Source organism: Pristiophorus japonicus, chromosome 4 (assembly GCF_044704955.1).
Source record: "Pristiophorus japonicus isolate sPriJap1 chromosome 4, sPriJap1.hap1, whole genome shotgun sequence".
NCBI lineage: Eukaryota > Metazoa > Chordata > Chondrichthyes > Pristiophoridae > Pristiophorus > Pristiophorus japonicus.
The window spans coordinates 165,314,789-165,324,817 of NC_091980.1; the positions used below are offsets into that span (position 1 = coordinate 165,314,789).

At 51.6% G+C, this 10,029-nt stretch overlaps 1 pseudogene; it reads right to left on the bottom strand.

The window, feature by feature from the left end:
• Positions 1-340: 340 nt before the first annotated feature.
• LOC139263153 (cytochrome P450 1B1 pseudogene) lies at positions 341-3,212 on the bottom strand (annotated as a pseudogene).
• Positions 3,213-10,029: the final 6,817 nt, after the last annotated feature.

Genomic DNA, 10,029 nt, shown 5'->3' on the forward strand with positions numbered 1-10,029 from the left:
TCACCCAGCACACAGCAAGACGGCTTCTCCCCCGCCCGCCCCGAAAATCATCCAAAAACTTATCCACCAAAACATCTGGACTCCCCCAACCCCCAGAACTAAATCAGAAGAAACAGGAATATAAAGCAGCCACTGCAGCTGCTGCCTTGCTGCATATTTACTCCAAGCAGAAACACAGTGACTGAATGGAAGCACTCGGGAGAGGCGTGTTAATCTGGGCTTTAAGCTTGTGTCTGTTTACAACTGAAATGGATTGCAGTTCAAATCTCAGTGCAGTAGCACAGTAGCTTGCGTGCTTTCAATATAACCGGCATTAAAAAAAAAGTTACTTTTAAAGAAATACAATCTATTTTTTTAATACTGTTTAACTTTAATTTTAAATGAATTACTTTCAATTTATGAAAAGGCAACAGGGTTGTGGAAGGTTTAGGGCTCCCTCTCTCCCTCCCAGTGTGTTCTGAAAATATATTGAGCCAGAAGTTTAAATAGGTTCAAAACTTAAGAGTGAATCCGGTCGGCGTGATAGTAGCACCAATAATACCGGTACCCGCTACTTTAAAGGGAGGGTTTGTCCGGTTGTCGCAGAATCTCTGTCGCCAAGTGCAATTTTGCGGCTCATATCAACCATATCCCATCATTTACTTAAAATACATTTCTAACCAACCCGGTAAACGGCATATTATAATACTGACAGCTCGGACAATGCGGATCATGGTAAGTTCTTGTGCGAGAAGCTGTATTTGGTGAATTGTCAAATAGCCATCCTGATATACTGGATTCAATCCTCTGGTGCTGGCTGGAGGACAGTCCGTTTTCTTCATCGCTTCAACCTCTCTCTCCGTCTTTATGCCGGGGAGACTATCCCGCGGCACTTGTCCCTCAGTCTGATCAACACGGTGAAGGCCACCGGTTTGATGGTCAGTCCATAGGAACAGTCCATGCTCAGCTCTTCCGCGGGATTGGCCTGGAAGCTGCACTGGTGCACCAGGATGGCCGTGAACAGGAAGATCTGCACCTTGGCCAGCTGCTCGCCGATGCAGCGCCGCTTGCCCACCGAGAAGATCATGACGCTGTTGGCCAAGTCCCGGTTGACGGTGCCGTCCTGGTTGAGGAAGCGGCCGGGCTCGAAGGTGCCGGGCTCTTTCCACTTGTGCGGGTCGTGGTTGACCGACCACTGGTTGATGAAGACCACCGTGTCCCGGGGGATGTGGTAGCCGTTGAGGTGGACCGGCGCGGTGGTGGCGTGGGGGATGGTCATGGGCACGAAGCTGGTGAAGCGCATGGTCTCGGTGATGAAGGCCTCGAGGTAAGGCAGGCGGGCTCGGTCCTCGGCGCCGGGCAGCCGGTCGCGGCCCACCACCCGGTCGATGTCCTGCTGGAGTTTGAGCTGGAGGTGCGGGAAGCGGATCAGGTGGAAGAGGATCCAGCTCAGGGCGGTGGACGTGGTGTCCTGGCCGGCGCCCAGGAGGTCGGTGACCGAGCCTTCGACATGCTCGGGGCTGAGGAGCAGCAGGCCTTCGGCGCATCCCCGGCTTCCCGCTGCCGCCGGGGCCGGCTCGCCGTGCTCGATGGCTCGGATGAAGGCGTCGCTCATGTCGCGGACGGTGCCCGGCCGGTAGGTGTCCCGGTGCTGCGCCACCTTGACCCGCACGAAGTGGAAGAAGTCGTGGTTGAGCTGCTGGAAGTCGCGGTAGACGCTGCGCACCGGGTTGGGGAAGGCCCGGAGCCAGGGCAGCGCGTCGACCAGGCTGCCGGCGCCCACCGTGCGGCCGAACTGCTCATTGCGGCCCAGCAGCCGCCGGAACTCCGCGTCGTCGTGGCCGTAGCGGCGGCCGAAACACAGCGCGCACAGCACGTTGGCGGCAGCCACGGTGAGCGGCGGGCCGGGCTGCACCGGCCTGCCACCGAGGCCCGCCTCTCCGGCCGCCGCCAGCCGCAGCAGCGCCGCCACCAGCTCACGCGCCTCGCCCACCACGTGCTGCTCGAAGAGTCGCCGGGTGGCGGTGTCGGCGGAGGAGAACGCCCGCAGCGTGGACTGCGCCAGCCGCCGGTGCACCTTCCAGGCGCCGCCGTAGCGGCCGAACGCCAGGCTGCGGCCGCCCGACACCAGGCGGAACGACGCGAAATCGGGCCGCCCGGCGAACTCGGCGCCGTGCCGCAGCAGCGCCTGGCGGATGGTGGCCGCGCCGTTCAGCACCACCACGTCGTGGCGGCCCAGGCGGATCTGGAAGAGATCGCCGTAGCGCCGCGCCATGCGGCTGAAGGTCAGGTGGGGCGAGCGGCCCAGCTGCAGGGCGTTGCCCAGCAACGGCCAGGCGAAGGGACCGGGCGGCCTGCGCCCCCGCCGCCCGCAGCGCCTCAGCCACCTTCCGGCTTCCAGGCAGCCCAGCAGCGCCAGACACAGCAGCAAGGCGGGCTGCACCTGTAACCTCCAGTCCCACTCCACCCCCAGCACCGGCTCCATGGCTTCGGCTTCAGGCGTCCCAGGGCTGGCTGCAGATCCGCTTCTGAACTTCCAGATCCTCTCCTGGGCACAACCCTTTGCAACTCTCCCGCTGTCTCTTCCTCAAATCCCAAACTCTTTCCCTCACCGACCTGCAGCTCCAAGTCTTCCAGATCTGTTTGGAGGCGATGGCACCGTTTCTACACTTCCCCAAACTTGCTTTTCCAACTTTAATCCATATATAATGTATATTAGTATTATTTTGCACTCATTTGCTCCTTTTCGCTTGTAGTTTTGCTCCTTTTACCTTCTCTCTTTCTGCAGAGTCTCTGTCCCAAACACTTTTCCTCACCGACCTGCAGCTCCAACTTCTTCAGATCTGTTTGGAAGCGATTGCAGTTTCTGCACTTCTCCAACTTTAATCCATATATTATTATTTTGCGTTCCTTTTCGCTTGTAGTTTTGTTCCCTTCTCCTTCTTTCTGCAGACTCTTGCCCTTGAGGCTCTTGCAGGAGCTGCCTTGCCTGGAGCTGGAAGGACTATTCCTGGTCCGGTCCCTCTCCCCGAGCTGGTCAGTGCTCCGCTCCCAGGCGCTCTGGGTTGTGACCGGACTTTTTCTTGCCATTTAAAGAGTGCGGGGACCCGCGGATTCCCCTCCCTTTCAAACTGTCTCACTTCATTCATCCTGTTCCGTGATGTCAAACCAATGGGAATAAACGGCTCCTGGGTTGGTAAATCCAACATTAAAGCGAAGGCGAGAAAGCTCCCCTTTCTGCCCCAAGGTAAGCGTGATCTCTTTTGGCTCCGATCCTCCAGAGGGGGGGGGGGGGGGGGAGGGGGGAGAGCGTTACCTCCTCTTAAAGAGGCTGCGTCAGTCTCAGAGTCACATTAAAGCGGCAATATCAGTTACCAACCGGCACCAAGTCCGCTTCGCCCCGAGATGTGTGAAAATAAAGGCTAGGTAAAAGTAATTACATCATGTTCGAGATATATTCATTGTACAATGCGACCCAGAACCGTCAGACAGCGATCCATTTCCTAAATTAGCTGGAGTTAATTATAGACAGTTCTTGTAAGAAAGAACTTTCATTTACGTCGACCTTTTCACAACCTCAGGAATTTACAAAGCACTTTACAGCCACTGTTGCAATGTAGGAAACACGACAGCCAATACACACACAGCAAGCTCCCACAAACAGCAATGTGATCATGAATAGTTCATCTGCTTTAGGTGTTGGTTGAGCGACAAATGTCCAGGACACCGGGGAGAAGTCTGAGCGGGGCAGTAATGTCCATCACCACGAGTGGCTCGGTGGGCTGGGAGTTCAGAAGTAGATCTGCAGCCAGCCCTGGGACGCCTGAAGCCGAAGCCATGGAGCCGGTGCTGGGGGTGGCGGGGGACTGGAGGCTACAGGTGGAGCCCGCCTTGCTGCTGTGCCTGGCGCTGCTGGGCTGCCTGGAAGCCGGCAGGTGGCTGAGGCGCTGCGGGCGGCGGGGCGCAAGCCGCCCGGTCCCTTCGCCTGGCCGTTGCTGGGCAACGCCCTGCAGCTGGGCCGCTCGCCCCACCTGACCTTCCAGATCCGCCTGGGCCGCCACGACGTGGTGGTGCTGAACGGCGCGGCCACCATCCGGTGGGCGCTGCTGCTGCGGCGCCGGGCCTGGTGTCGAGCGGCCGCTGCAGCGGCGCTTTGAGGGTGCACCGGCGGCTGGCGCAGTCCACGCTGCGGGCTTTGTCCTCCGCCGACAGCGCCACCCGGCGGGCTCCAAGCAGCACGTGGTGGGCGAGGCGCGCGAGCTGGTGGCGGGAAGCCCGTGTAGCCCGGCTCGTCGCCAACGTGCGGGGCACGAGCCGGGCCATGGAGCGGACAGGGGCAGATGTATTGTAAGTTGTTTGATACGAGCCACATAATTACATTTAGAGAGATTCTGCGGCGGTGTTATTGGTGCTACTACCACACGGACCGGGTTCACTCTAAGTTTTGAACCTATTTAAACCGCTTCTGGCTCTTTGTGTTTTCAGAGGAGGGAGAGAGGGGGCCCTAAACCTCCCGCAACCCTGTTGCCTTTTAATAAATCGTAAGTAATTCAGTTAAAATTAAAGTTAAATAGTATCAAAATAAATCATACTATATTTCTTAAACATTTGTTAATGCCGGTTATATTGGAAGCACGCAAGCTACTGTTCTACTGCACTGAGATTTGAACCGTGATCCATTTCAGTTGTAAATCGCCACAAACTTAAAGCCCAGACAGACTAACAATGTTGCTATGTTTTATGGACACGCATCCCCCGAGTGCTTCCCATTCAGTCACTGTGGTTGGAGTGATCATCATCATAGGCAGTCCCTCGAAATCGAGGAAGGTTGCTTCCACTCTAAAAGTGAGTTCTCAGGTGGCTGTACAGTCCAATACTGGAATGACACTCTGTCACAGGTGGGGCAGGTGGTGTTTGAAGGAAGGGGTGGGTGGGGAGTCTGGTTTGCCCTACGCTCCTTCCACTGTCTGTGCTTGATTTCTGCATGCTCTTGGCGATGTTCTCCCGGATGCTCTTCCTCCATTTTGGGCGGTCTTTGACCAGGGATTTCCAGGTGCCGGCGGGGATGTTGCACTCTATCAAGGAGGCTTTGAGGGTGTCCTTGAAACGTTTCCTCTTCCCAACTGGGGCTCGCTTGCCGTGTAGGAGTTCTGAGTAGAGCGCTTCCTTAGGGAGTCTCGTGTCGGGCATGCGGACGATGTGGCCCACCCAATGGAGCTGGTCAAGCGTGGTCAGTGCTTCATTGCTGGGGATGTTGACCTGAGCGAGAACACTGATGTTGGTGCGTCTATCCTCCCAGTGGATTTGCAGGATCTTGCGGAGGCAGCGTTGATGGTACTCCTCCAGTGCTTTGAGATGTCTGTTGTACATGGTCCACATGTCTGAGCCATATAGGAGGGCAAGTATCACTACTGCCCTGCAGACCATAAGCTTGGTGCCAGATATGAGGTCCTGGTCTTCAAACACTTTCTTCCTCAGGCGATTGAAGGCTGCGCTGGCACACTGGAGGCAGTGTTGGACCCCGTCATCGATGTCTGCCCTTGCTGATTGTAGGTTCCCGTGGTATGGAAAATGGTCCACGTTGTCCAAGGCCGCACCGTGGATTTTGTTGACCGGGGGGCAGTGTTGTGTGGCGGGGTCAGGTTGGTGGAGGACATTTGTCTTACGGATGTTTAGCGTAAGGCCCATGCTTTTGTACGCCTTAGTGAAGGTGTTGATGATGGCTTGGTGTTCGGCCTCTGAGTGTGCGCAGACGCAAGCGTCGTCCGTGTACTGTGGTTCGAAGACAGAGGTTGGGACGGTCTTGGATCTAGCCTGAGGCGATATAGGTTGAACAGGTTCCCATTGGTTCTATAGTTTAGTTCCACTCCAGTAGGGAGCTTGTTGAGAGCGAGATGGAGCATTGCAGCAAGGAAGATCTAGAAAAGCGTTGATGTGATGACACAGCCCTGCTTGACGTGGATTGGGTCTGTGGTGGATCTGTTGGTCAGGATCGCGGCTTGTATGTCATCGCAGACCAGGTGGAGGATGGTGACAAACTTTTGGGGGCAGCCGAAACGGAGGAGGCATGGCCGCAGCTCCGAGAACCTGTGCCTGCCTTGTATTCCTGTTCCTTCTGCTTTAGTTCTGGCGGATAGGGGAGTCCAGATGTTTTGGTGGAGAAGTTTTTGGGTGGTTTTCACGGAGGCAGGGTGAAGTTATACTGCCCGACTTGCCGTGTGCTGGGTGATGTTTCAATTTACATTCACACTGGATGAGGGATATAACAAACTGCTCTCCCCAGAACATCTGGTGTTCCAGTCTTTGGCTCCTCTGAAATTCACATTAAATTTTCAGCTATCTTCAGGTGAATCTGCTGACCTGCCTTTAACACCATATTAACAAAAGGTTGAATGTTAAGGAGCTGATTGGACAGCCAGCTTAACTCGTGGCGCTGGTAGTTGAAGGGCAGGGAGGAGAACTCTGCTGGATTCGATTGGGGAGTGGTGAGAATGGGTGGTCTATAACCCTACCTGCGTCCTCCTCACCTGTACTACCGTCAGCCTGATAACCGGCAACTGACCTACACGGCAGTCCACGAATAGAGAAACAAAACAGCAGCTGTCAGCACATTAGCTCTTTATGTATGGCCTGTGAATGTGTGTACATGTATAACAGTAAAATGCATATACATGTAAAAGATAAAATGTGTATACATGTAAAAAAATAAATGTGTATACATGTAAAAAAATAAAATGTATATACAAGTATAAAGATAAAATATGTATATATGTAAATGATAAAATGTGTATACATGTATAACGATTAAAAAAAACATGAACATTGAAATGAAACCAGAAAATGCTGTGGAAGCCAGTCAGCACCAGGAAAAGGTACAGTTAATCCTTTGTCAGAACTTCAATTCTGACCACGGACTGCGCCTGGGAACTTAATCTATTTTATTCTTTTCTATTCCGAAGTTGACAGACATGTTTATTTCCAGCTTTTTCTGGTTTTACACACGCGCACACGTACACACACATGCACACACACATATAAAAACATACGTAGGGGGCATAATCTTAGAATAAGGGGCCGCCCATTTAAAACTGAGATGAGGAGAAATTTCTTTTCTCAAAGGGTTGTAAATCTGTGGAATTCACTGCCTCAGAGAGCTGTGGAAGCTGGGACATTGAATAAATTTAAGACAGAGATAGACAGTTTCTTAACCGATAAGGGAATAAAGGTTTGAGGGGAGCGGGCAGGGAAGTGGACCTGAGTTCATGATCGGATCAGCCAAGATGGTATAGAATGGCAGAGCAGGCTCAAGGGGCCATATGGCCTACTCTTGCTCCTATTTCTTATGTTCTTATACCTACACATATACACACACACATATATACACAAACACGAGAAGAATTAGAGGTGATCTCATTGAAACATAAAAAATTCTTAAGGGGGTTGAGAGCGTAGATGCTGAGAGGAATGTTTCCGCTGGCTGGGGTGACTAGAACTAGGGATCACTGTCTCAAAGTAACGGGTAGGCCATTTAGAACTGAGATGAGGAGAAATTTCTTCACTCAAAGAGTTGTGAATCTTGGGAATTCTCTACCCCTGTGGATGCTCAGTCATTGAATATATTCAAGATAGAGTTCGATAGATTTTTGGATACTATCCAAGGGATATGGGGATAGTGTGAAAAGTTGGAGTTGAGGCAGACGATCAGCCATGATCTTACTGCAGAGCAGGCTCAACGGGCCGAATGGTCTACTGCTCCTAATTCTTATGTACTTATACACACATACATACAAACCTCAGTTGTTGTGGTGTATCTGACCCCCATTGGATGCTGAGAAGTCAATACAACAGAAATGTAATTAATGATTAAGAAGTGAAGACGAGCAGGGTATAAATGTTAAATATTTTCCTGCTCCCCTGCCTCCTGCAAACTGATTGATTAATTTGTGTTTTGTTCGCTCCACTCTGCATTTAGTTACACTGCCACCTGAATACTGATTCAGATTGATATTATATACTATGTATATGTTTCACTGTCACTGTGTCTGACCATATGTGTAAATTATTCTACTAATTAATATATTTTACAGTATTACTGCCACTGTGAATGTTAATAAAACAAATGTACTTTTATATTGAGTGTCTGATTTTTTTAGTGGATTTCATGAGCTGTGAGCTTACTACAGTACATAACAGCTGTATAATGTTTTTCTGTCATTGATTATAATCAGCAACTTCCCCTGATAGTTTGGGGGGTTGATAGTTTGGAGGTCGATCATTTTGGGACGATAGTTTGGGGAGGGGGGCGGTGATAGTTTGGGTTTCGATAGTTTGGGGGTTGATGGTTTGGGAGGGGGTGACATTTTGGGGGGTCGATAGTTTGGGGGGTCGATGGTTTGGGGGAGTTGATAGTTTGTGGAGGCCAATGGTTTGGGGGGTTCGATAGATTAAGGCGGGCAATAGTTTGCCTGGTCGATGGTTTGGGGGGACCAATAGTTTGGGGGCTCGATAGTTTAGGGGTAGATGTCCATCATCAAGAGTGGCTCGGTAGCACCTTTACTGACCGAGCCGGCCAACTCCTGAAGGAGGTAGCTGCCAGACTGGGCCTGCAGCAGGTGGTGAGAGAAGCAACACAAGGGGAAAAACCTACTTGACTTCGTCTTCACCAATCTACCTGTCGCAGATGCATCTGTCCATGACAGCATTGGTAGCAGTAACCACCACACAGTCATTGTGGAGACGAAGTCCCCTCTTCACACTGAGGACACCATTCATTGTGCTGTGTGGCACTACCACCGTGTTAAATGGGATGGACTCAGAACAGATCTAGCAGCTCAAAATTAGGCATCCATGAGGCGCTGTGGGCCATTAGCAGCAGCAGATAGATTGTGGTATTTCACCACAATCTGTAATCTCATGGCCCAGCATATCCCTCACTCTATCATTACCATCAAGCCAGTGGACCAACTTGGTTCAATGAAGAGTGTAGAAGAGCATACCAGGAGCATCAGACATACCTAATAAGGTGCCAACCTGGGGAAGTTGCAATTGAGGACTACATGCATGCTAAAAAGAGGAAGCAGCATGCTATAGACAAGGCTAAGTGATCCCCCAACCAATGGTTCAGGTCAAAGCTCTACAGTCCTGTCACATCCAGTCATGAATGGTGGTGGACAATTAAACAACTAACGGGGGGAGGATGCTCCATGAATAGTCCCATCCTCAATAATGTTGGAGCCCAGCACGTGAGTGCAAAAGACAAGGCTGAAGGGTTTACAACCATCCTCAGCTAGAAATGCCAAATGGATGATCCATATTGGCATCCCCACCATCACAGAAGCCAGTCTTCAGCCAATTCAATTCACTCCATGTGATATCAAGAAATGGCTGTACACACTGGATACAGCAAAGGCTATGGGTCCCAACAACATGCAGGCTGTTGTGCTGAAGACTTGTGCTCCAGAAGTAGCCGCACCTCTAGGGAAGCTGTTCCAGTAGAGCTACAACACTAGCATCTATCCAACAATGTGGAAAACTGCCCAGGTATGTCCTGTCCACATAAAGCAGGACAAAACCAATCCGTCCAATTACCGCCCCATCAGTCTACTCTCAATCATCAGCAAAGTGATGGAAGCTGTTGTCAACAGTGCTATCAATGGGCACTTACTCACCAATAACCTGCTCACCGATGCTCAGTTTGGGTTCCGTCAGGACCACTCGTCTCCAGACCTTATTACAGCCTCGGTCCAAACAAGTACAAAATTCCAGAGGTGAGGTAAGAGTGACTGCCCTTGACATCAAGGCAGCATTTGACCAAGTGTGGCATCAAGAAGCCCCAGTAAAATTGAAGTCAGTGGGAATCAGGGGGAAAACTCACCACTGGCTGGAGTCATGCCTAGCACAAAGGAAGATGGCTGTAGTGGTTGGAGGTCAGTCATCTTTTCCCCAAGACATTGCTGCAGGAGTTTCACAGGACAATGTCCTAGGTCCAACCATCGTCAGCTACTTCATCAATGACCTCCATCATAAGGTCAGAAGTGGGGTTGTTTGCTG